The sequence below is a fragment of the Littorina saxatilis genome, linkage group LG9 (assembly GCF_037325665.1).
Source record: "Littorina saxatilis isolate snail1 linkage group LG9, US_GU_Lsax_2.0, whole genome shotgun sequence".
In the NCBI taxonomy this organism is placed as follows: Eukaryota; Metazoa; Mollusca; class Gastropoda; order Littorinimorpha; family Littorinidae; genus Littorina; species Littorina saxatilis.
The window spans coordinates 63,207,404-63,232,697 of record NC_090253.1 but is presented as its reverse complement, the minus strand read 5'-3'; the positions used below and the strand labels follow the sequence as shown (position 1 = coordinate 63,232,697).

At 45.9% G+C, this 25,294-nt stretch overlaps 1 pseudogene; it reads right to left on the bottom strand.

Moving 5' to 3' along the window:
- LOC138977316 (zinc finger protein 850-like) overlaps nucleotides 1-24,662 on the bottom strand; it is a 30,662-nt pseudogene extending 6,000 nt beyond the window's left edge.
- Between the last annotated feature and the right edge of the window lie 632 nt (nucleotides 24,663-25,294).

The window sequence follows — 25,294 nt, the reverse complement described above, 5'->3', positions numbered from 1 at the left end:
ATAACGTTCGTAAAAGGCTACAGATGTAAATACTTTGATGTAAAGAATAATCCTACAAAGTTTCAATCACATCCGATGAACTTTGTCAAAGATATAAAATGTCTAATTTTTCCTTTGACGCTGACCTGTGACCTTGAAAAAGGTCAAAGGTCAATGAAACCATCGTTAAAGTGTAGAGGTCATTGGAGGTCACGACTAAACAAAATATGAGTCCGATCGCTTTGATAGTTTCCGAGAAAAGTCCAACGTTAAGGTGGTGTCTACGGACGGCCGGCCGGACGGCCGGCCGGCCGGCCGGACAGACTAACACTGACCGATTACATAGTGACTCAATAAAATTGGCAATACGACTACTTGTATTGGCAAGGTTTATATACATGCATGTCTTTTCTCTCCTGTATGTCTCAACATATGTTGCTTCAAAGAACAAGACACTGTAAACTTAGCATCACACACTGTACATGCATGTTTTTTTCACTCCTGTATGTCTCAACATCTGTCGCTTCAAAGAACAAGACACTGTAAACTTAGCATCACACTCTGTACATGCATGTCTTTTCTCTCCTGTATGTCTCAACATATGTTGCTTCAAAGAACAAGACACTGTAAACTTAGCATCACACTCTGTACATGCATGTTTTTTCGCTTCTGTATGGGTTAACATGTGTCGCTTCAAATGACCAGACACTGTGAACTTAGCATCACACTCTGTACAGGCATGTTTTTTCTCTCCTGTATGTGTCAACATGTGTCGCTTCAAATGACCAGACTGTGTGAACTAGCATCACACTCTGTACAAGCATGTTTTTTCTCTCCTGTATGGGTTAACATGTGTCGCTTGAATTGATAAGACCGTGGAAACTTAGCATCACACACTGTACATGCATGTTTTTTCTCTCCTGTATGGGTTAACATGTGTCGATTCAAAGAACCAGACTCTGTGAACCTAGCATCACACTCTGTACAAGCATGTTTTTTCTCTCCTGTATGGGTTAACATGTGTCGATTCAAAGAACCAGACACTGTGAACTTAGCATCACACTCTGTACAGGCATGTTTTTTCTCTCCTGTATGTGTCAAAATGTGTCCCTTCAAATTACCAGACTGTGTGAACCTGGCATCACACTCTGTACAAGCATGTTTTTTCTCCCCTGTATGGGTTAACATGTGTCGCCTCAAATTACAAGACACTGTGAACTTAGCATCACACTCTGTACAGGCATGTTTTTTCTCTCCTGTATGGGTTAACATGTGTCGCTTCAAATGACCAGACTCTGTGAACCTAGCATCACACTCTGTACAAGCATGTTTTTTCTCTCCTGTATGGGTTAACATGTGTCGCCTCAAACTACAAGACACTGTGAACTTAGCATCACACTCTGTACAGGCATGTTTTTTCTCTCCTGTATGTGTCAACATGTGTCCCTTCAAATGACCAGACTGTGTGAACCTGGCATCACACTCTGTACAAGCATGTTTTTTCTCCCCTGTATGTATAACCATGTGTTGCTTCAAATTACTACACCGTGTGAACTTAGCATCACACTCTGTACATACATGTTTTCTCTCTCCTGTATGGGTTAACATGCTGACTGCAGTCTGTGTTTCTGGTGTCTGTGTTTCTGGTGTCTGTATTTCTTGTTTCAGCGAGGTATCGCTGTGAGTGTTGACTGCAGTCTGTGTTGCTGGTGTCTGTATCTCTTGTTTCAGCCAGGTATCACTGGGAGTGTTGACTGCAGTCTGTGTTGCTGGTGTCTGTATCTCTTGTTTCAGCCAGGTATCACTGTGAGTGCTGACTGCAGTCTGTGTTTTTGGTGTCTGTGTCTCTTGTTTCAGCCAGGTATCACTGTGAGTGCTGACTGCAGTCTGTGTTTCTGGTGTCTGTATCTCTTGTTTCAGCCAGGTATCACTGTGAGTGTTGACTGCAGTCTGTGTTTCTAGTGTCTGTATCTCTTGTTTCAGCCAGGTATCACTGTGAGTGCTGACTGCAGTCTGTGTTTTTGGTGTCTGTATCTCTTGTTTCAGCCAGGTATCAATGCGAGTGCTGACTGCAGTCTGTGTTTTTGGTGTCTGTATCTCTTGTTTCAGCCAGGTATCACTGTAAGTGCTGACTGCAGTCTGTGTTTCTAGTGTCTGTATCTCTTGTTTCAGCCAGGTATCACTGCCAGAGTTGACTGCAGTCTGTGTTACTGGTGTCAGTATCTCTTGTTTCAGCCAGATATCCCTGTGAGTGTTGACTGCAGCTTGTCCTTCCAATGTCTGCACTGTAGGCATGGTAGCTGTGTTGTCTGTGACCACAACCTCCATGAAAGGCACTGGAAAAAAAGCAAGACTCTTACATCAAGGTGCTGAACATACTCGAAAATGTAAGTTTTACGCCCTCACGGCAAAGCCATTAGGGGCATGTTACACGGGAAAACCCGGCTTTGTAAGAAAATAAAAAATAAAAATGCAGGGGGGGGGGGGGGGGGGGATGTAGACAGCTAGCTGCCGGTTGCTAGAGGAGACCTGAAGTGGGCTAGGGACCGGGTTGGGTCGTCTTGGGTCAGTGCTGAAATGGTTACTTTATTGGTTGTTGGCCGAACGGACATCCGGGCTTCATATTTTTGCATGCATGTATTCGTGTTTCCAAGGCCTGAGGCTTTCGCTGTGACCCTGGGATCTTTATCGTGCGCATGCGTGCACACGGGGGTGTTCGGACACCGAGGAGAGTCTGCACAAAGTTGACTCTGGGACACACATCCCGCGTAGAACTTGGGGGTTGAACCCACGCAACCGGTTTTAAAGCCAGCGCCTCTACCGACTGGGCAAACCCCCCCCCCCCCCCAATTGGTTGGGGTTAAGAAGTTCCATGGAGGGCGGGGGGTATGGAGTAACACATAGTGTTTTGCTCAGAACATTCCCACCCAAGCAGAGCCGCGCTAGGGGTACGCATTACCGTGAAGCTGGCAGTCAGTGCTACCAAATGTCGTCTGTGTCTACCACTCGGTGGTGACTTAATGTGGGTCTATGTAAGCAGATGCCAGCGCAAGCAATCTGATGCAGAGTCAGGAGGCGGTTTGGTACAAGAGAACCTTAGAGGCCACAGCCTCGGCCGTCTGAGGGATCTGTGTGTCTGGAGGCACATTTGGTTTCTGAGGTTCAACTGAGCGGAGCTGTTGCCTCTGCTCCCAAGTTCCCGTGTCTGGAGGCGTTTTTGGTATGGAAGCAAACCTGTAGGTTGGGGCCTCTGCCTTTCAGGATGCCAGGACTACAAAATGTGTGTCTTGGGACACATTTAGCTTAAGATTCCAGAAGTGGATCTGTGCTGTGCTGGGTCTGCTGCAAGCACACTAGAACCAGCTCGCAACAGTTGAGGTGAACAGATTGGTGACCAAGACCATCATCGGTTTCTCTCCGAGTGATGGGTGTGGGCGGAGAAAGTCTCCCAGACTGAGAGCATTCTCCCTTCTGTAGCGGATGAGACTAGACATCTCTTCCTTGAGAGTATCACAACCTTCAAACACGTGTGTGAGGTGTCCAGTCTTGCCACACTGACAGACTACCTTGTCCCAGTAGATGCGGCTGCTGACCGTGCGCAAGCGACGCAACAGGCTCATGGGTCTCGGGGGGAGTGGGAGGTGGTGCCCTTTGTGCTGAACATAATCCATGGTCATTTGATATAAACTTTGCAATGCGTTTGACATTACTTATCTGCAGGTAGAAGTGTAAGTGTGTGTGTGTGTGTGTCTGTGTGTGCGTGTGCATGCATGCGTGCCTGCGTGCGTGCATGCGTGCATGCGTGTGTGTGTGTGTGTGTTTGTGTGTGTACATTTCTAACAAGTGAACACAATTATTTCAGAAAAGCTCAGAAAAAGCGCATTCCATTTATTTGTGTTTAACATTGACTGTGCTTACTGGGTGATGGACGACACAAAGTCTGTCTTCTTCTTCTTCTTCTTGTTTGTTCATGGGCTTGGACTCATGTTTTAGCACGAATGGATTTTTACGTGTATGACCGTTTTGACCCCCCCCCCCCCCCCCCCCCCCCCCCCCCCCGCCATTCGGGCAGTTCAGTATATGCCAATTTCGGGGGAGGTATGCTGGGTATTTTCGTGTTTTTATAACCCACCGAACTCTGACATGGATTACAGGATCTTTTCCGTGTGCACTTGGTCTTGTCCTTGCGTGTACACACAAAAGGAGTTAAGTCACTAGCCGGTCTGCACATAAGTTCACCTGGAAGATCGGAAAAATCTCCACTCTTAACCAATCAGGCGGCAGCGACCGGGATTCGAACTCACAACCTCCCGATGAGGAGGCCAATGTCTTACCACCATGCCACTGCGCCCGTCACATAGGCTGTCAAAAGTCTCTGTACTCTTTAAAACAATACTATTTGTTTTATTGAGACTTTATGTAATCCTCACACACCAGAACTAACTTAACGATGACGTAACTTGAAGTACTCAGTCCGGATGTTGTGGGTCGTGAACCTATACTCTCCAAAGGGGTGGTTAAAGGTTTTCCCTTTTTGGATCGTGGTGGCCGTGTACAATCAATATACTTTTTACGTTGAATTCTTCTTTAGAACATATGGGTCAAACTCGACCCACACCACGTGTTCGACCCTGGGTCAGGCCGCTATTTTCTCTCCCCTTTCCTAACCTAGGTGGTGGGTTCAAGTGCTAGTCTTTCGGATGAGACAAAAAACCGAGGTCCCTTCGTGTACACTACATTGGGGTGTGCACGTTAAAGATCCCACGATTGACAAAAGGGTCTTTCCTGGCAAAATTGTATAGGCATAGATAAAAATGTCCACCAAATACCCGTGTGACTTGGAATAATAGGCCGTGAAAAGTAGGATATGCGCCGAAATGGCTGCGATCTGCTGGCCGATGTGAATGCGTGATGTATTGTGTAAAAAATTCCATCTCACACGGCATAAATAAATCCCTGCGCTTTGAATATGTGCGCGATATAAATTGCATAAAAAATAAATAAATAAAAATCCCTGCGCTTAGAACTGTACCCACGGAATACGCGCGATATAAGCCTCATATTGATTGATTGATCATCCAGACTGTGTAGTCCAAAGTGTGATCCGCTGAAGGTTTAACTATTGTAGGAGTTTTCCTATTATGAAGATTGTAAATCTGTTGACCCGGGTGAAAACCGTGAGAGTTGTAGATAAGAAACAAACAATGTCTTTTGTTTAGCTCTGCAGATCTATTGTCTCATGCGTGCACTTATTATTTACTCGTTTCCATGTCTAGTTTTGCCTCACGTTGTGTTCTGTCTCCTAGTGCATGCACCTCTAATCTGTCTGTCGCCTAATTTATCCTCTCTCACCTAAAATTACCGGGTTAGTTTATCTTCCTAAAAAGGCCAAGATTGCGAGAAGAAATGACGACCTAGGTGATGATGAAAACCATTCAGACGAATAATGGAGCCAATTTCATGGGATTACTTTTCTATAAAATAGTTTATTAGACTTATTCTTCGAGAAAAGTATACAAATAGAATGATACAACAAGCATAATTTACGCAATATTATAAATGCACATACGAAGTCAGTTAAAAATCCCGGGTCGCCTTTATAAGGCAAACATCAAAGAGCGAGAGTGTTACAAAAAACAATGAAGCCACCTAATCTCCCATCCCTCGAATAAATCCTATTCTAAGGTGAGACTCCGCATATCGAGCTAGCGACATTTTTACCCACTACAGGATCTTTTGTCACCTGACTGACTAACTATGAAATTCCCTTAACCTATTTACTTTATTGGATCTCTAGATGGAAAAACGGTTCTTCCCTATTGGGATCAATTTAAGGATGGTCTAAGACATCAGAATTTGCTATTTTAACTTCGATAAGAACCGGACGGACGAATCCTCCTATTCTTCGCCAAAGTGTTTTGTCCCCAATGCCAAAATCAAGTTTCCCCCTTTTAGAAGTACCATATGCAAAACAGACGGGACACCAAAAGGAGCTTATCTGAGTGTGCGCAGGTCACCTAGGTTTAATTTCCCCACCTAGCTAGCTTTTTTAGGACCGTTCAATCAAACGTCACCTGAGGCTGACGTTCTAACAGTCCGGTTGTTTATTTCTGACTATCTACGAATTCTCGCCTATGTATCTTTTGAACCTTTACTGGTATTTGAGGTAAACAAGCCAGTCGCATGCAGGGTTATCCTTTGTAACTGAATTACTCCTACGCTGTCCTGACTTTATGACAAAGTGGTACGATTCTCTAAGTTCATTTACTCTACGTTTTTCCCTGTGCTATCCTGTTGAAAGAAGTCTCCTCTTCTTGTCCCTAATCTAAATCTTGATCTAGTCTACCTTGCCTCTTCTCTCTCCCTATTCTAATCCCTAACCTAGCGCCCTCAGTCTATGTCCTTATTCTAACCCATTCTATTCTGTCCTAGAGCCTGTCCTGATGCGTGTAGGAACTTCATTTTACACTGTCCAATCTGCATGGCAACGTAAACAAACACACCAAACCAAAGGCATATTGGCTGACCGAAAAAGAACATTAACCGCACTACTCATTTTCAAAACATAACGCGGACAATATAGTCCGTCCTTTTTCCTTTATCTTTACACTTGCTGGTCACAACAAGCGCTCTTTTAATAACTGTTGGCCATATTTAAGCAACCTACAACACTATCTTCATCAAAGAAACCTTGTCTCTCCTCCCTTTTACGGATGCTGTCTCTCCAAGTAAGATCACTGAACGATTAGCGGTTAACGTTATTGCCACAACGACGAGTCGCTATGACTTTCGCGTTGCCTGACTAAATAGACCTGTTCGGTATCTGAGCAGCTCTCGCGAGATATACGCGAGACACGCTCTTTGTTATGCTTTGAACGTCGCGAGAACTTCGAACCTCGGCTTCTGCAGCTTGCGCGCGATCACTGTACCACATGCTTTGCTATGCTCTGAAGTTTGCGAGAGCTTACGAGAGCTTAGAATACCGATAGGGTCTATTGACAACTACCTTTCAATGGCTTCAAAACATATTTTAAACACTTTCATCCACATTTCTACCATTTATCATATTAACAAACACATTTTCCCAATGTTTATGAATCTTTACTGCTAGACCGCATCGGTACCGTCCAAAACGGCCGACCAAAACAGAAACCGAAAGTTCGATTACCTCCCTTAATTGCGTCGTCTAGCTTTGGTTTCGATACTAAATACACTTCTTTTAAAATCTGGGGCCACCGATAGCATGACAGAGGGAACTATGTATGCCATGACTGTCCCGAACCTTCAATATTTACTTCATCTAATGCTAACTTTTTCAAATATGGCTCTCCAGCCACACTATTATTCACACTCCCTGGTTAACTTTTTCGCGACGCGCCGCCCGAATACAAGCGTTCACTGATCATGCCGTTGTCAGCACGCCGCCAGAATCCGTGCGTAAGGTGCGTGAGTCGCTTCGCCACACACCGCCTTAATAGTAGCGTTGGAAGTGGAAAATACCACGCTGGGGATTTTCCATACGAAAACCCACGTCATAGGTTCAGAGGTCGGCTGCATTACCATACGCGACAAATAACTCCCAGAACAGTTGATTTCATTGGTTAGTTTGGATACTACAGGTCATTGACGGGACCAACCCATGCCTTAGTTTCATATTTAGGATTCCAAAATGTCGCGAGTTGTCAGTGTTGTTGCGAAGCGAAGCGGCGTGCAGAAGGAAGGTAGTGACTGTGTGTGCATGAAACAGTGTTGTTGTGATAGATGGATAAGTGAGTGATGAGGGTGAATGAGTTAGCCAAATCAAGAGCTCGAGGTGTCAATGCTACTTTGGCCAAAACCCAATGCAAGCGGACGGACGCGATTCTGGTGACCGGGAATGTTCTGTGGCCACATGGCTGTGGCGCTTTGTGTTGAGCCGTGCTTCGAAGTGTGGCACACAAAGAAGGATGTTCTCCGTGCATAAACCGAGTTCTAAACAAGTCATTTATACAAAAACTGTAAATACTGTGACAGCAAGTGTTTCTTTTCTTCTATGGATAAAACCCAACGCAATGGGACTCGATTCTGGTGCCTGGAATGTGGTGTGGCGTTTTGCGTTGAGCTGTGCTCTGTGGCACTGTAAATACTGGGACAGCAAGTGTTTCTTTTCTTCTACATGGATATATTCATCATAGTCATCACCCAGTCATCTCATTGTATCATTCAGGTTAGTAAATTCTTTTTTGAGTATTCACTAACAACATTTTGTGCATATTTTCAAACATGTCTGTAGTATTTATGTGGTGCCTCTGGACTTTTTTTTATTTAAATTGTTGACATTTTCAATAGCATACCACACAAACACAACAAGCCTTTTGACAAATACAAAGTACATTTCTGAAACAATGAAAGATCTTTCTTTAATTGTGTGCAAAAAGTAAGTCTCCACATGTACTAGTTTTTTTTACAATATTTTTTTCAAAATACAATATTTTTTTCAAAATTTTCCAATTTTGGTTGTCAGCAGGCTATTTATTGACATTTTCAATAGCATACCACACAAACACAACAAGCCTTTTGACAAATACAAAGTACATTTCTGAAACAATGAAAAATCTTTCTTTAATTGTGTGCAAAAAGTAAATCTCCACATGTACTAGTTTTTTTACAATATTTTTTTCAAAATACAATATTTTGTTCAAAATGTCCCAATTTTGGTTGTCAGCAGGCTATTTATATGCTTTGGCGCATGCGTTCTGAGTGTATAGTCATGTCATAGGGTGGACGTGTTGAAAGAGTTAACATCTGTTAGGATATCAAGTATGTACAGTCTGTTGGATTATCAATTTAATTCAGTCTGTTGGATTAGGTCTGGTAGGTTGTCAGAAAAATCCTTTCAGTTGGGTTATAAGGGTAAATTCTGAGTAGTCTGTTGTGTTATGAAGTTAATTCAGCCTGTTAGGTCATCAGTCTGTTGAGTTATCAATGCATAAGGCAAATCCAGTCTGTTGGGTTATCAGGTTAAAATTCAAATGAAGACAAGAGGCGAAGCCTTCAAGGCTCACGTAAGAAATCGACAAACAGTAACACAAACTCAATCACTCCGTCACACACACACACACACACACACACACACACACACACACACACACACACACACACACACACACACACACACACACAAACAGAAAGAGCATAGGTGAAACTGTGCAAGAAAGCGAGACACTAGATCTAGATCTGTCTGTCTGCATGTAGCCTACTTACATGGACACGACTGCCAAATAGTCTCGGCCCGCTCAAAATAACAATCACCGAGACTTTCAGTAATTCCATCGCGTGACGTCTAACCCTCGTACGTCATAATGTGACGTCAATGTAATATGACGTCTTCAAATGTTAAAGTTTCTACCACAACATACATACATACATACATACGTACGCACGCACGCACAGACAGACAAAAGTTAGTATCGCATAGGCTACACTTCGTGAGCCAAAAATCAGAACAGAGGATGGCAATCAGTACAGTGGTCGCCGCTTAATAAAACCGTGGTTAATAGAGCCAGCCGCTTATAAAAGCTGATTTCAGATGGTCCGGATTTATCACTCTATCTTATGTATTGGAAAAAGCCGGTTAATAAAACCAACCCGCCGCTTATTAAAGCCAGTTTTCTCAGAGAAATCACGTAGTTTGTGACTAAAACTCACATTAGCTTGTTCTTGTAATCGCTCAAGTCATAGGCCTATTTATTTTCACACCATCGTCACTGATTTGCGTGAACGTGCGAATGTGGAAGCCGGGCTATCGGACTTGACAGGTGATGATGAAGATGACGAGGAGGATGAAGAGATGCCACCCCCACCGCCTTCAAACACAGAGATGAGGCAAATAATGACCCGCCTTCGATCTGGTCTGGAAAGTCGTGGTTACCGCATGGAATTTGAACCATTCGCAGACTCAGTGAGAGAACTGATGTGGAAGACGACCAACAAACAAACACTCATAAAATCGTTCTTCTCTGCCGTGTAATGATTCGTGACGGTGACAGTGAAATTATTGATGTACCGAAGTGATCAAAGTAAACGTACATGTATGTACATAATTAATACAAAAGTTCAACATCCTTCGTGAAGTTTTGTTTAGATTCGAACAAGTGTAAATGACGAAAGAAAGTGACTGAGTGACGTAAACAAAAGAGAAGATTTTTTTTCTCGAAAATGACGTATTCCTGGACCGCCGGTTAATAAATCCGCCGCATATTAAAGCCATTTTTCGTCAGTCCCGATGTGGCTTTATTAAGTGGCGACCACTGTACCAATAAATGTTCAAGTTGAACATCAAACACTGTCCGTCCTCTTCTTTTCTTCAATCTCTTTCTCTCTCTGTCATCCCTTCTGTTTTATGTATTTTATGTGCTGAAGAAGAGAACATGTCTCCCTCTGTCATCCCTTCAGTTTTATGTATTTTATGTGCTGAAGAAGAGAACATGTCTCTCTCTGTCATCCCTTCTATTTTATGTATCTTGTGTGCTGAGGAAGAGAACATGTCTGACTCTCTGTCATCCCTTCAGTTTTATGTATTTTATGTGCTGAAGAAGAGAACATGTCTCTCTCTGTCATCCCTTCTGTTGTATGTATTTTATGTGCTGAAGAAGAGTACATGTCTCTCTCTGTCATCCGGCGGCTTCTGTTTTATGTATTTTATGTGCTGAGGAAGAGAACATCTCTGTCATCCCTTCTGTTTTATGTATTTTATGTGCTGAGGAAGAGAACATCTCTGTCATCCCTTCTGTTTTATGTATTTTATGTGCTGAGGAAGAGATCATCTCTGTCAACCCTTCTGTTTTATGTATTTTATGTGCTGAGGAAGAGAACATGTCCACCTATGTCATCCCTTCAGTTTTATGTATTTAATTTTATGTGCTAAAGAAGAGTACATGTCTACCTATGTCATCCCTTCAGTTTTATGTATTTTATGTGCTGAAGAAGAGAACATGTCAAAACCGGCCCACTGTGAAGTTGTTCGTGTTGCTGTTTATTCTGGTGAACATTTTTTTCCTTGTTATCTTATCCAAGAAATTGATAATTTTTCATTTTATGGGGCAAGCACGACCTCACTATGACCTCAGCATTTGATTTTAACCAGACCTGTATCATGATGGGAGGTGGTCATCCAACCCTAGAAGCCAGTAAAGTTACAAAGCTCTCAGTTTAAACATCTGAGAAAACCTAAAAGTAAATTTTAATGACATGAACGTGACACACTGTGACCTTGAAATTTGATGCCAGACTTGCAGTTTAGAAACCTTCAAACCCAAAACATTTCAAAGCTCTAGCTGCAAAAACATTTGAAATATGTAACCTCAACGTTTAGATCTTTGCTGACAGACGGACGGATGGACAAACTGACACTGCTCATTACAAAGACTGACTGATTACTCAGGTAAGTCAATAGAAGCAAGCTTACCATATTGAAGTTGTTCAGTCCTGTAACAACACTGCGGCATGTCTTCAGCCACATCAATCTCTATCTTGACGTCTGACACAACGCCTGTGTCTCCTTCCTCCATGCTGTTAGGAGAAGCCCCGACCCCTGACTGTTCACTTTTTAGGGTGTTGATGATCCCTGACTGTTCCCGACCCCTGACAATCCCTGACTGTTCACTGTTCAAGGCACTGCTGTGACAAAACAAAAACAAAACTGTCAGATTCAACATTTACAGCAAAGCAGGTAAAGGTATTCCAGGATATATAAACTGAGCAAAAACATTATTGCACCCAATTTTGTACCCCAACTAAAACGTTCATTCCCGTGTCATTTCATTGAAACTTTATATGCCATTAAAGGCCCTGCATTGGGCTATCTGGCACACTTTTCGTATCAAAGATTTCTACTAATGTGACCGCCGCCAAAGTACTTCTGATGAATTAAGCTCCAGTAACCAGCGGGGTACCACAGGGTAGTGTGTTAGGGCCTACTGTCTTTGTTTACTTTGTAAATAATATGCCTGATATTGTGGAATGTCTGGTGAAGATTCTCGCAGACCATACAAAGGCTCATATGGATCGAGGTGCAATCTACTGAAAATGTTGCCCATTTACAAAACAGTATAAATAAGTCAACCCAGTGGACAGACAAGTGGCAAATTAAATTTAACAGCAAATTAAATTTTACAAAACCTGAGATCAACGCATCGACGCAAAAACTGTCATTTTGTAAGTTTGGAACAACAAATCAAGGTCAGAACAGCTATATAATCGCTATTGTATTTTCAGCGTAGCAATAGGGCCCGATATTTATACTCGAACAAGTATAATGCGACTTGTCTTCGACTCATCGGCATTATACTTGTCTCGTCTAAATATCGGACCATATCGCTACGCTGAAAACACAATAGCTGTTAATATAATGGATGGTCTTAATCTGGAAATCACTGATGCTTGACGGGCGCTGTGGCGGGGTGGTAAGATGTTGGCCTCTTAATCGGAAGGTCGAGGGTTCGAATCCCAGCCACGGCTGCCTGGTGGGTTAAGAGTGGAGATTTTTCCGATCTCCCAGGTCAACTTATGTGCAGACCTGCTAGTGGCTTATCCCCCTCCGTGTGTATTCACAAGCACAAGACCAAGTGCGCACGGAAAAGATCCTGTAATCCATGTCCGAGTTTGATGGGTTATACTTATAGAAACACGAAAATACCCAGCATGCTTCCTCCGAAAGCGGTGTATGGCTGCCTAAATGGCAGGGTAAAAACGGTCATACACGTAAAATTCCACTCGTGCAAAAACACGAGTGTACATGTATGGGAGTTTCAGCCCACGAACGCAAAAGAAGAAGAAAAATTGATGCTGAGATTGAGAAGGATTTGAGGACCACAAACACGAAGTTCAGTAAAACAAGAAGAGCAAACGCTCGATCGAGTCACTTTCGCAGTTCTGAATATTATATGAGGCATCAGATGGACAGGAAGAAATTGCTATTCACAACACAATGCATACCTGAAGAATTCAAGACATACCTGTGACCTTGAAAAAGGTCAAAGGTCACCAAAGCAGACGTCAAAGTGTAGAGGTCACTGGGAGTCACGTTCACATAAAATTTGAGCCCGGTCACTTTTATAGTTTCCGAGAAAAGCCCAACGTTAAGTTGTGTGTTGCCGAACAGAAAAGGCTAGTTATCTCCCTTGTTTTTCTGATAACGTTCGTAAAAGGCTACAGATGTAAATACTTTGATGTAAAGAATAATCCTACAAAGTTTCAATCACATCCGATGAACTTTGTCAAAGATATAAAATGTCTAATTTTTCCTTTGACGCTGACCTGTGACCTTGAAAAAGGTCAAAGGTCAACGAAACCATCGTTAAAGTGTAGAGGTCATTGGAGGTCACGACTAAACAAAATATGAGCCCGATCGCTTTGATAGTTTCCGAGAAAAGTCCAACGTTAAGGTGGTGTCTACGGACGGCCGGCCGGACGGCCGGCCGGACAGACTAACACTGACCGATTACATAGAGTCACTTTTTCTCAAGTGACTCAAAAAGCTCTGAGTCTCTGGCATGATATTGATAGTCCATAATATGGAGTACAAGCCAAAAGACATCATGGTCCCTGAGACTTTTCAAATCACTTGTTCGTCCTATTCTTGAGTATGGGAACGTAGTGTGGTCACCTTCCTTAAAGAAGCAATATTACTCATAGAAAGTGTACAATAGCGATTTTTGAAAAAAGTTGCTTGCAGCCAGGGGCTAAACTATGAACAAAGATTGAAGTTTCTTAATATGCCAAGTCTGGAGCACAGGAGGTTGCGAGGCAACATGATCGAGACTTACAAAATACTACACAAACTCTATGATGAACGTGCTGCTAACTCACTCCTTGCAGTTATATGAGGGTTCCAGCTCAAGAGGACATGATTATAAACTAATTTAAAAAAAACCTGTTGAGACTAACCGGTAATCTTGAACTTTAGCTATTAAATCCAAAATTTTAATAATAAATTTTCATTTAATTAATATACTTACCCAACTCACATATAGCAATTAACTCTAGTTCAGTGCTGGTAACGCTGTACGCGTTCCCCTTGGTAACAAGGGAGACCACCCTAAAAAAAGAGTGATCCATCCCATAATATCAGACCGATGTCCGGTCCAACATCCGTATGCGTGCGCATACGCCGCCATTTGTATCATTCAAACGAAGCCCAACTCACTACTTTTTTTTTTTTTTTTTTTTAGAACCCAATACCACCACAGCGGGGAGGCGGGAGGGTTTAAACGATGTGAGTTGGGTAAGTATATTAATTAAATGAAAATTTATTATTAAAATTTTGGATTAAATTACATATTATTACCCAACTCACATATAGCAGATTGCTACTATAGGTGGTGGGTACTTACCAAAACTAGGCACGCAGGACCTGTCCCGCCGCTACCATGGCAGGCAGCGCGGAGCTTCCATCCTGTCTGACAGAAGCGACGTCTCTGAGGTAAAAGTTGACGAAAACGTCCTCAGAGCGCCAATACGCAGCTTCCAGTACCTCGGCTAGCTTGCCGGACCGAAGCACTGCCACTGAGGATGCCCAGGCTCTCGCCTCATGGGTTCTAGCCGCGGTGAGAGGCAACACTGCCCTAATATCACCCGACTGCACTTGCCACCAGGCATATGCTCGTTTGATCAGAGTGGAGATCCATTTGGCCAGAATCACCTTCGCTATATCCTTACACCTAGCCGTGTTTAAAGATATGAAAAGAAGCTTTTGACTTTCTGACCTAACAGGCCGAGTTCGAGACAGGTAACATCGGAGAGCTCTCACAGGACAATTTGCAATATCGGGATCTCCAGGAGCCAAAATCTTGCTCAAGGGTGGGATGCGCAAGATTGGAGAAAGCTGGCCAGGTTTCTGGTTTTTCGCGAGAAAGCCGGGAACAAATTTGAGAGAAATGGAACCATCCTTCTCGAACGCAATATCCTTGTCTAAACCCGACAAAGAGTGCACCTCACTACCTCTCCTCGAAGTAGAGAGAAGCGTTAAAAACACAGTCTTACGCGTCAAATCGGCCAAACTGGCTGACAAAAGAGGCTCGAACTCATCCGAGGCTAAGAAACGTAAGACCAGGAACAAATCCCATGCAGGGAGAAGCGATTTTGAACGAGCTGCTAAAAGGGCAGCCCCCTTAATAACACTAGCGATAACCCCTCCGAGCGAAATTTTGTGGCCTAATTGCGCGAGGGTCGAAGAGATCGCCGACCTCCGGACCCTAATAGAAGAGGGAGAAGCCCCCTGATCAGCCAACCAAGACAGATGGTTGGCTACATGAATAGACCTAGGTGAAAGAGGTTTAACCCCGTTAAGCGCGCACCACCTAGCCCAAGAGGCCCAGTGCGATGAGTAAACCGAAGAAGTCGATTTTCTATGTGCATGTCCAACGAATCTCAGAGTAGGGGAAGAGGCCCCTGCCCTACGCAAAGCGCTTCGGACAGAATCCACGCGTGAAGGGCCAGGATCTGTGGGTTCTCGTGCTGAACGCCTGACCGAGGCTGCACGAGATCTCCTCTTTTCAGGGCGAGAGGGATCGGGGGCCGAACTGCTAGACGCAGTAGGTCGGGAAACCAGTGCTGGCTTGGCCACAGAGGAGCGACCAGAACCAGCGCTGGTTTCTCCAAGTCCACTTTCCTGAGGACTTTGCCTAAGAGGCAGAACGGAGGGAAGGCATACGCCGGAAGATCTGACCAATCCACTTCCAGAGCATTCACCTTCCAGGCCAGAGGATCCGGGAAGGGGGACACAAAGAGAGGAAGTCTCGCCGAAAACCTCGTCGCAAAGAGATCTATCTTGGGCTTGTCGATCTGCGACCAAAGCCGCTGCAAAGACTGGTGTGTGAGAGTCCACTCTGAATGAACAATCCTGTCCCCTCTGCTCAAAGTGTCTGCAAGGACGTTCAGACTGCCCTTCAAGTACACTGCTGACAACAGAATGTGCTGGGCGTGACACCACTTGAGAATGCGACATGCATTGTCGGAAAGACTGTGAGACCGAGTCCCCCCCTGCTTGTTCACATACGACGCCACAGACATGTTGTCGGTGTGAAGACGTACATGACTGCCCTCCAGGAAAGGCTTGAACGCTAGAAGAGCCAGGGAAACGGCCTCCAACTCCAGTACATTGATATGTAGGGAGGCCTGAGAGCAATCCCAAACTCCCGAAACCATGTGCTCGTCCAGATGAGCACCCCACCCCGTCAGAGATGCGTCCGTAAACAACTCTCTCTCCGGCGGTGGACGAACAATGGGAACGCCCCGGAACAAATCCGGAAGAAGCCAAACACCTGTGGTCTGCTGAAACCAAGTTCCCAGTGCGATCGGAACACTCCAGTCCTGGGATGTCTGATCCCACCTTGACTGCAGGGAGGCCTGAAAAGGCCTCTTGTGAACCCTGCCCAACGGAATGAGGGAAGCCATGGATTCCATCTGACCCAGAACCGAAGTCAGAACCCTTGCACTGGCGTGATTCTCTCCGTAGAGAGACCGAATCAGACCCTGAAGTTTGTCGATCCGCCTTTGAGACGGACGGACAGACCACCGAAGTGTGTCGAATTCCATGCCCAGGTAAGAAAACGTCTGGGATGGTTCCAACTCGGATTTTGTCAGGTTGACAGAGAAACCCAGCAGTGCCGCCCGGCTCAGCACCCTGTGCGTATGAGCCTCGCAAAGCCCCCTGTTCTGGTGAAGGATTAACCAATCGTCCAGGTATGCTCTGAGACGGATGCCTTCCTGTCTCACAAGAGCGCAAAGCTGCCTGACCACAATCGTGAAAATCCACGGAGCTAAAGACAGGCCGAACGGCAGAGCCCTGAACTGGTAAGCTTTGCCGCCCCAAGGGAAGCGAAGCCACTTCCTGTCCGCGACATGTATGAGGACGTGAAAGTAAGCGTCTGTAAGATCGATCGACGTTGCCCAATCTCCCGGCCGTAAGGCCTCCCGAACCGAGGTTGGAGTTTCCATGGTAAACTTGATTACTCTCAGAAACTTGTTCAAAGGAGAAAGATCTAACACCGGCCTCCACGCCCCCGAGGCTTTCGGCACTACGAAAAGTCTGCCGTAAAACCCCGGAAACGCGCGTCCAAGACCTCCTCTATAGCTCCCTTGAGCAGCAGAGCCGAGACCTCCTCCTGGACCGCGTTCCGTGCCACCAAATCCTTTGGCGCCCTGCAGGGCGGGATTATCCTGACCAGGGGAGCCTTCTGCCCTGACCAGAGAAGCCGGAACCCCGAACACACTATCCCCGTGACCCACTTGCTGGCCACCAGTTGCAGCCAGGAAGCAAGGGCCCTGGACGGGCCGCCCGCTACAACTAGCGCGGGGGCCACCGGGATGTGTTGTTCGGGGAAGTTTCATTGGGGGTGAGGCGTACGCCCCGACCCCCTGGAACCCCCGAAAGACTGACCCCTCTTAGGGTATGGAGCTCCACGCCCCCTACCCCTGGAGGAGAATGACTGCTTCTGGGCCTCGTGGACGTCTGAGGCTTAGCAGAAGAAAACGCCTGAGTCTGAGACTTGCCCTGAGGCTTCTGGAAGCCCTGTGAAGCCAAACGCGCGATCGCTACATCCCGCGCATCCTGCGTCTCTTTCTGGAGTGCATCGAAAGACGCCTGCCCTAAGAGAGACCCCTCAGCAAAAGGGGAGACCTTCAGCCTCTCCACAGTCGCGGTGTCCCGAAATCTGGACCCCGACAAGAAGGCTGACCTCCTTGAATGCACTGCGTGAGTATACAGCCGGGCAGACAAAGTAACCTGTTCTCTAGTCACCTTGCCCAGAGTAGCCAGCAGTGTCGAAACATCTGTCGGCGACGCATCAAACCGAAATTCAAAAGGATCAAGAGATGTGGCAATTGATCTGGATGAAGACCTTTGCAGAGACTCCGACACGGACGTGAGCTCCAGCAAAGACCTTCCAACTTCCTCCACAGCTGCGAGAGAACCGTCAGTACATGGGACAACTCTATCCCTATTGTACCCGTCCTCTCTCAAAGCAGCAAGTTCCGGCGTCACCGGAAGTGCCCCTGACGGCAGAGCAAAAGAGTCAATCAGATTCACAGGATAAGGGGTGAGCTTGAACTTCGGAACACCGGAAGCAGCCCGAGCCCCAGGCTGAGCCAGCCAAGAGACAACGTCTTCCGGGGCCTCGCCGTGCTGAACCAACAACGGCACCGCCGGTTTGCGTTTACCACACAAGACGTTAGCCATTTCATAGGCAATAGTTGACGATTCCCGGAAGCGGTAGCGAGGCCGTTGCTCCTGAGCACTCCGGAAATCGTCAAAAGCAGAACGAGGTGGGTGAAGCTGAGCCTTGTCCTTCACCACCCCTTCCGGAAAGTATCTGAACGCCGTTTCCGCCGCCAGCGCCACTGCGGCTGACAGCTTCACGGGCAAATTCAGTTGGGAATCCTCTACCACTGAGGCATCCCCGTCTTCCGCCCTACACTCCGACTCGAGATCAAGCTCGGAGCCAGGAGGCAGAACATCAGACAGTTTATCGTCGGCAGAACCGACCACTTCCTGCCCCCCGGGCGGAAGAGGACTAAAACGGTCCCCGATATTCTCATAAAGAGACGTACGGAGGCGTTCGTCCTTTCGCTGCTCGTAGGAACTCTCACGACTACCAACGCCAGAGAGAGCCCCCTGAGCTCGCACACCGGCAAGCGGTGTAGACATACCTTGAACTGGTGTCCCATTCAGGAGAGACACCAACTTGGTACTCCCATCCTGCGAAGCATGGACATCCGCCCGAGTCACAGTCGCCGAAGGCTTAGCGGAAGTCGAAGCCGGAACTGCAGGAGACTGCCGTACCTGTGCTAAGGAGAGAACATCAGAAACACCAGACGGAAGCGCTCGTAATTCCTCCCTAGTGGAAGATAATTCCGACGCAAGTGTCGAAACTTGAGCGCTCAAAGTCAACAATAAAGACGCAACTTCAGTTGGCGCTAACCCAGGGCAGCCATCTGAAGTTGAAGCAGAAGCAGAAGAAGAAGAAGCTTTGTCCGAAACACCACTCTTGCCAGAACGTAAACAAGCCTGACCGGAAGTTAAACTGACGTCTGCTAACACGGGAGATTTAACAGAAGTTGAATCAGAAGAAACAGACGCGGATTTTCCTGCGCCCTTCTCTCTCCTAGAGCTACGTTTTGGAGGCGTATCGTCAGAAACCTGCCTCGAACTAGGCTTCCTTTTAGCGCTATCAACAAGCGCAGCCTCCGCCATAGCGAAAGAACTCACGAAAAATTTCAAAGAAAAACAATTTCAGAAAAATTTCACAAGTACAAAACGAGCGACGAAAAACGTCGCTAAAGTTATAACAAAACGGAAAGATCTCACCACACAGCGTAGGTAAAGGTGAACAGTTAGGCGACGACCAAGGGGAGAAGCCAAAGCCAAAGACTATGACAAAATGCTGAAGACAGCAGGAGCGTACATCAGGAGCGTCCTTCCCAGTTGAACCGCTGAGAGAGAATGATACAAATGGCGACGTATGCGCACGCATACGGATGTTAGACCGGACATCGGTCTGATATTATGGGATGGATCACTCTTTTTTTAGGGTGGTCTCCCTTGTTACCAAGGGGAACGCGTACAGCGTTACCAGCACTGAACTAGAGTTAATTGCTATATGTGAGTTGGGTAATAATATGTAATTTAATTCATATAGCTCATAATTCAGAGGCATTTAAGTCTCCAAATTTGTAGAACGTCCTGCACTTGTAATCATAACAAGTCATTTTAGATCCCTTTGAAGTTACGGAATGGACTCCGATGACCTGTATGAATGCATTTCGTGTACATGGGTCAAAGAAGGAATTATCCGTATGAGCGGACAAGGGAGACAACTCTTCTTGTGTAAATGATGTCGCATGGTTGACTTTACGTACGCCATTTTCGTCGATTGAACAACCAAATTAATTAATTGTGCTTAAGTTTGGAGCTCAATCCGTCAATTAATTTCACGACAAATGTTCTTTGGCTTGGGACTTGTAGTTGTATCAAAAATAAGTGAAGAATGTCACTGGATTCTGAGCTATTTGTTTGTTTGTTTGTTTGCTTAACGCCCAGCCGACCACGAAGGGCCATATCAGGGCGGTGCTGCTTTGACATATAACGTGCGCCACACACAAGACAGAAGTCGCAGCACATGCTTCATGTTTCACCCAGTCACATCATTCTGACACTGGACCAACCAGTCCTAGCACTAACCCCATAATGCCAGACGCCAGGCGGAGCAGCCACCAGATTGCCAATTTTAAAGTCTTAGGTTCGAACCCACGACCTCCCGATCACGGGGCGGACGCCTTACCACTAGGCCAACCGTGCCGGTTATTCTGAGCTATGAATTTAACACTCTAAAGTTCAAGATTACCCTGACCTGTATGCAAACCTTTTTTTTTACGCACCGTGTTTTGAATAACTGGAACAATTTACCAACCAACATTGTGTCACTGTCAGCAGGAACACTAAATACGTTTAATTAAAAATGTACTTGCTGGAGACAATTTATGTCCTCTACGAATTTAAAACTCAACTGATATCGTCCTAGGACGTACGCAGCGCGCATATTATGAACAATGATATTTCAAATCATCATTTAAAAACATAGCAGTCAAAAGGCTGGAAAGCCTAGGCCGCATAAGATGTTATGTTATGTTATGGCCATACAAAACAGACACCTCCACACATAACAATACCGTGACTGAAACAGCCAAGCTTCACAAGGAGAATTAGGTTCTTCATTATTTATTTACAACAATTTCCGTTATGGCATGTATCTTGTAGTACGGGCACTGGTTGGGAAGTAAGGCATGGTTAGGTGAAGATGACACCAATCAGACAAAATATCAATTTTTTCCCGACCCCCCCAGTCTGCCAGCTAAGCGTGACCAGAAACCTTTATTATGGTGGCTTTACTTTGACTGTGAACAGAATCCACTGCTCACACCGCGGTACCCACAGTATCTTACTGCCCTCGCGGCTGTCCTACCACCCAGGCCTCCATCCGTCACTCACTGCTTTACATCTACTGACAAACTGGAGGCACTGGACCACTGAACCAGGCCACTTTTGTGGTTTGTATTGGGCTCAACCATGGTCCAGGGGGCTAGACAAGCTTAATAAGCTCCAAAATTTACAAAATATAACTACAAATAAAAATGTTCCCCATTGGGAACCACATCTTCACCATAACCATGCCTAACTTCAGCCAACTGTACCAAAAACAAAGCAACAACAACAAAGAAAAAATACATATGCGCCGGTTAGAATTAAGCTGAATGATGGCAAAATTGCAAGCTATATATACACACATATATACACAAGTTAGGATAGAGCTGAATGATGGACTAGAAATTCTGATCGAAACATACACACACCAGGTAGAACCAGAAGTAAGCGTAATCATGGACAAGGGACTCCGATGGAATTGACTCAATAAAAAATGAAGTGATGAAATGACCATACTGCAAAGAACATCATAGATAATTCTAGTTCTCCCACAAGTGAAGGATAACTGGTGACCACTAAAATTCCGTTAAGTGAACAAGCTGCCCGGATGTCAAGCCTAGCGGAAGCAGGAAGGGGATGGTGGGTGGAAAAACTAAACAAACTTACTGGGCCAAATAAAGGTGGGTAGCGAACCTGCATAGCCTATGCTTAGAAATAATTCACAAGATTTTCAAAACATGATGAATAGAACCAAGTTGACCAAATGTCGAGTCGGCAAGGCAGGATGCGAACATTTTAGATCAAACAATCGCCAACTAAACTTCAGACTTCCCCAGGCCTCGTAAACAATTGCTCAGAGTCTAATTACCACATATTCAAAATTAGAACAGTGCAAAACCCAAACCGTTCAGAAGAAAGGACTTGTTTCTTGAAAACGCTGAGGATACTTGGAAAGTGACTTGCTGCTAGCGATGATAGCCTGGCGTCTGATACGGGTCTTAAGATGCCAGACTCGACCAAATAAGAATCGGACTGGATGAGGCACAACAATTAGTCTTGGAGTGACCGTTGTTACTTGAACATCCGGGCTACTTAGACACACTGGCGAGAGGCTAAACCAAATAAAGATTGACCCATATATAGAGCACTAATCGTCTGCTCGAGAATCGCCCCCACTCTACTCGAGACAACTGTGTCTGCCTTGAAGTTCATAACAGCATTTAAGCAGAAGCTGAAATGTTTTTATGGCCATACAAAACAGACACCTCCACACATAACAATACCGTGACTGAAACAGCCAAGCTTCACAAGGAGAATTAGGTTCTTCATTATTTATTTACAACAATTTCCGTTATGGCATGTATCTTGTAGTACGGGCACTGGTTGGGAAGTAAGGCATGGTTAGGTGAAGATGACACCAATCAGACAAAATATCAATTTTTTCCCGACCCCCCCAGTCTGCCAGCTAAGCGTGACCAGAAACCTTTATTATGGTGGCTTTACTTTGACTGTGAACAGAATCCACTGCTCACACCGCGGTACCCACAGTATCTTACTGCCCTCGCGGCTGTCCTACCACCCAGGCCTCCATCCGTCACTCACTGCTTTACATCTACTGACAAACTGGAGGCACTGGACCACTGAACCAGGCCACTTTTGTGGTTTGTATTGGGCTCAACCATGGTCCAGGGGGCTAGACAAGCTTAATAAGCTCCAAAATTTACAAAATATAACTACAAATAAAAATGTTCCCCATTGGGAACCACATCTTCACCATAACCATGCCTAACTTCAGCCACAAACCAGCTGGCCTACCAGCAGGTTCCCCAAACCGGTGACCCCAAAATTATATTCGTAAGGCTCTCTTCCAAACTCCTCACCAACAGACAGGTGCCCCAGCTGCTGAGGTGTACACCATCAGCAGCCAGACACGCGGCGTCAGCAACAATGCGGGGGTGTTTAATAAACCACCCCCGTTCCCCTGCCACCAGGTGCCTGGCCCTGCGCGTGCCGCGCTTTCTGCCCCTGCTGGGTCTACTGAATAGCGCCAGGCGCGCCGCGGCAGCATGTCTGACCAGACGACCCGAGTGGTGGGGTACCTAGCCCCGATATATGTGAGCCACAACTGGAGCTCCTGGGCCCATTCAATCGTGTTGATCCTACCTATGTCGTTGGCTCCTACATGCTGAACCAGGTAGGCTGGGGGTGGTCCTTCAATTGCACACTCCAACAGCGTGCGCAGGCCGGAGAATTGTAGGCCCGACTGGCCGGCGAAGCGCACCGGCAGGGGAAGTCGCAGCGTGCGTCCCCACTGCACCAGGTCCCGCTCCAGTCTACGCACAATGCTGGACCCCAGGATTAAGACCTCTGTAATATATAAACCCACCATTAGTGTCAAGAAAATGATTAAAATGAGTAAGCTAAGGCTATACAACATTTACAAGCTTGAAATCTCCTACCGGTTGAGGCGCACACCATCAACCGCTGCAGTCTGTACACTTGCATCCAAAGAAAAAGAAAATTTTAATCAAGTGAAACATGATTTAACTCCACCCCAGCTGTTGAGGTGCACACCATCATCAGCGGGACCAACACACGTACCCCCACTCCCTTACGAACTAGGACATCGCACGTATGATTTAACAACTGCAGATCTCCAGCGGCCTAGCCTCGTAGTTGTAGCCCCAATCCGAAAGGAATGGGAGGTGAATTTATCCGCTGACCAACCCAGGGTATTTGCTCCTTTTTTCAGGACCGCCTGAAACTGGTAACTGGACAGGGGCTTACCATTAAAATGTAAGAACAGTGCGCCTGTGACTGCGGGACGGACTAACAAGTAAGCCCGCAGATTGGCTGGCCACTAGGCAAACCTCAGGGGGGCTCAGTACTTACTTGATTTTTACGACGCCACCTCAGGCAACTGGAATTAAAGTGGTTAACACAACCAGGCTGTCGGTGCTCAGGCAACTGGAATTAAAGTGTTTAACACAACGAGGCTGTTGGTGCTCAGGCAACTGGAATTAAAGTGGTTAACACGCCAGGCTGTTGGTGCTCAGGCAACTGGAATAAAAGTGGTTAACACAACCAGGCTGTTGGTGCTCAGGCAACTGGAATTAAACTGGTTAACCCAACCCGGCTGCACGGTTGGCCTAGTGTCAAGGCGCCCGCCCCACGACCGGGAGGTCGCGGGCTCGAACCCCGGCCGGGTCATACCTAAGACTTTAAAATTGGCAATCTAGTGGCTGCTCCGCCTGGCGTCTGGCATTATGGGGTTAGTGCTAGGACTGGTTGGTCCGGTGTCAGAATAATGTGACTGGGTGAAACATGAAGCCTGTGCTGCGACTTCTGTCTTGTGTGTGGCGCACGTTATATGTCAAAAGCAGCACCGCCCTGATATGGCCCTTCGTGGTCGGCTGGGCGTTAAGCAAACAAACAAACAAACCCAACCCGGCTGTTGGTGCTCAGGCAACTGAAATAAAAGTGGTTAAAACTGATTTTCATGCAGAAAAACGTGTGGCTGAGTTTCAAGCACATAAAAATTGTGGCTGTGTTTCAAGCGCACATAAACTGGCTGTGTATCAAGCGCAGCAAACTGGTGGCTGTGTTTCAAGCGCCCACCAAAAACGATTGGCGCAGTGGCTGCTGGTGCTCAGGCAACTGGAATTAAACTGGTTAACCCAACCAAGTTGTTGGTGCTCAGGCAACTGGAATTAAACTGGTTAACCCAACCCTGCTGTTGGTGTTCAGGCAACTGAAATAAAAGTGGTTAAAACTGATTTTCATGCAGAAAAACGAGTGGCTGTGTTTCAAGCACATAAAAACTGTGGCTGCGTTTCAAGCGCACCTAAACTGGCTGTGTTTCAAGCGCAGCAAACTGGTGGCTGTGTTTCAAGCGCACACAAAACAAAACGATTGGAGCTGTGGCTGCTGGTGCCCAGGCAACTGGAATTAAAGTGGTTAACACCATGAGACTATTGGTGCTCCGGCAACTGAAATAAACGTGGTTAACTGAGTTTCCTGCAGAAAAACGTGTGACTGTGTTTCAAACGCACCCAAAATGGCTGTGTTTCAAGCACCTACAAATTGTGGCTGTGTTTGAAGCGCACATAAACTGGCTGTGTTTCAAGCCAGAAAAATTGTGGCTGTGTCTCAAGCGCATGCTAAATGGCTGTGTTTCAAGCACGTAAAAATTGTGGTTGTGTTTCAAGCGCACGTAACTGGCTGTGTTTCAAGCGCAGAAAAGTTGTGGCTGTGTCTCAAGCGCACTCAAAATGGCTGTTTCAAGCACATAACAATTGTGGCTGTGTTTCTTCTTCTTCTGCGTTCGTGGGCTGAAACTCCCACGTACACTACGCG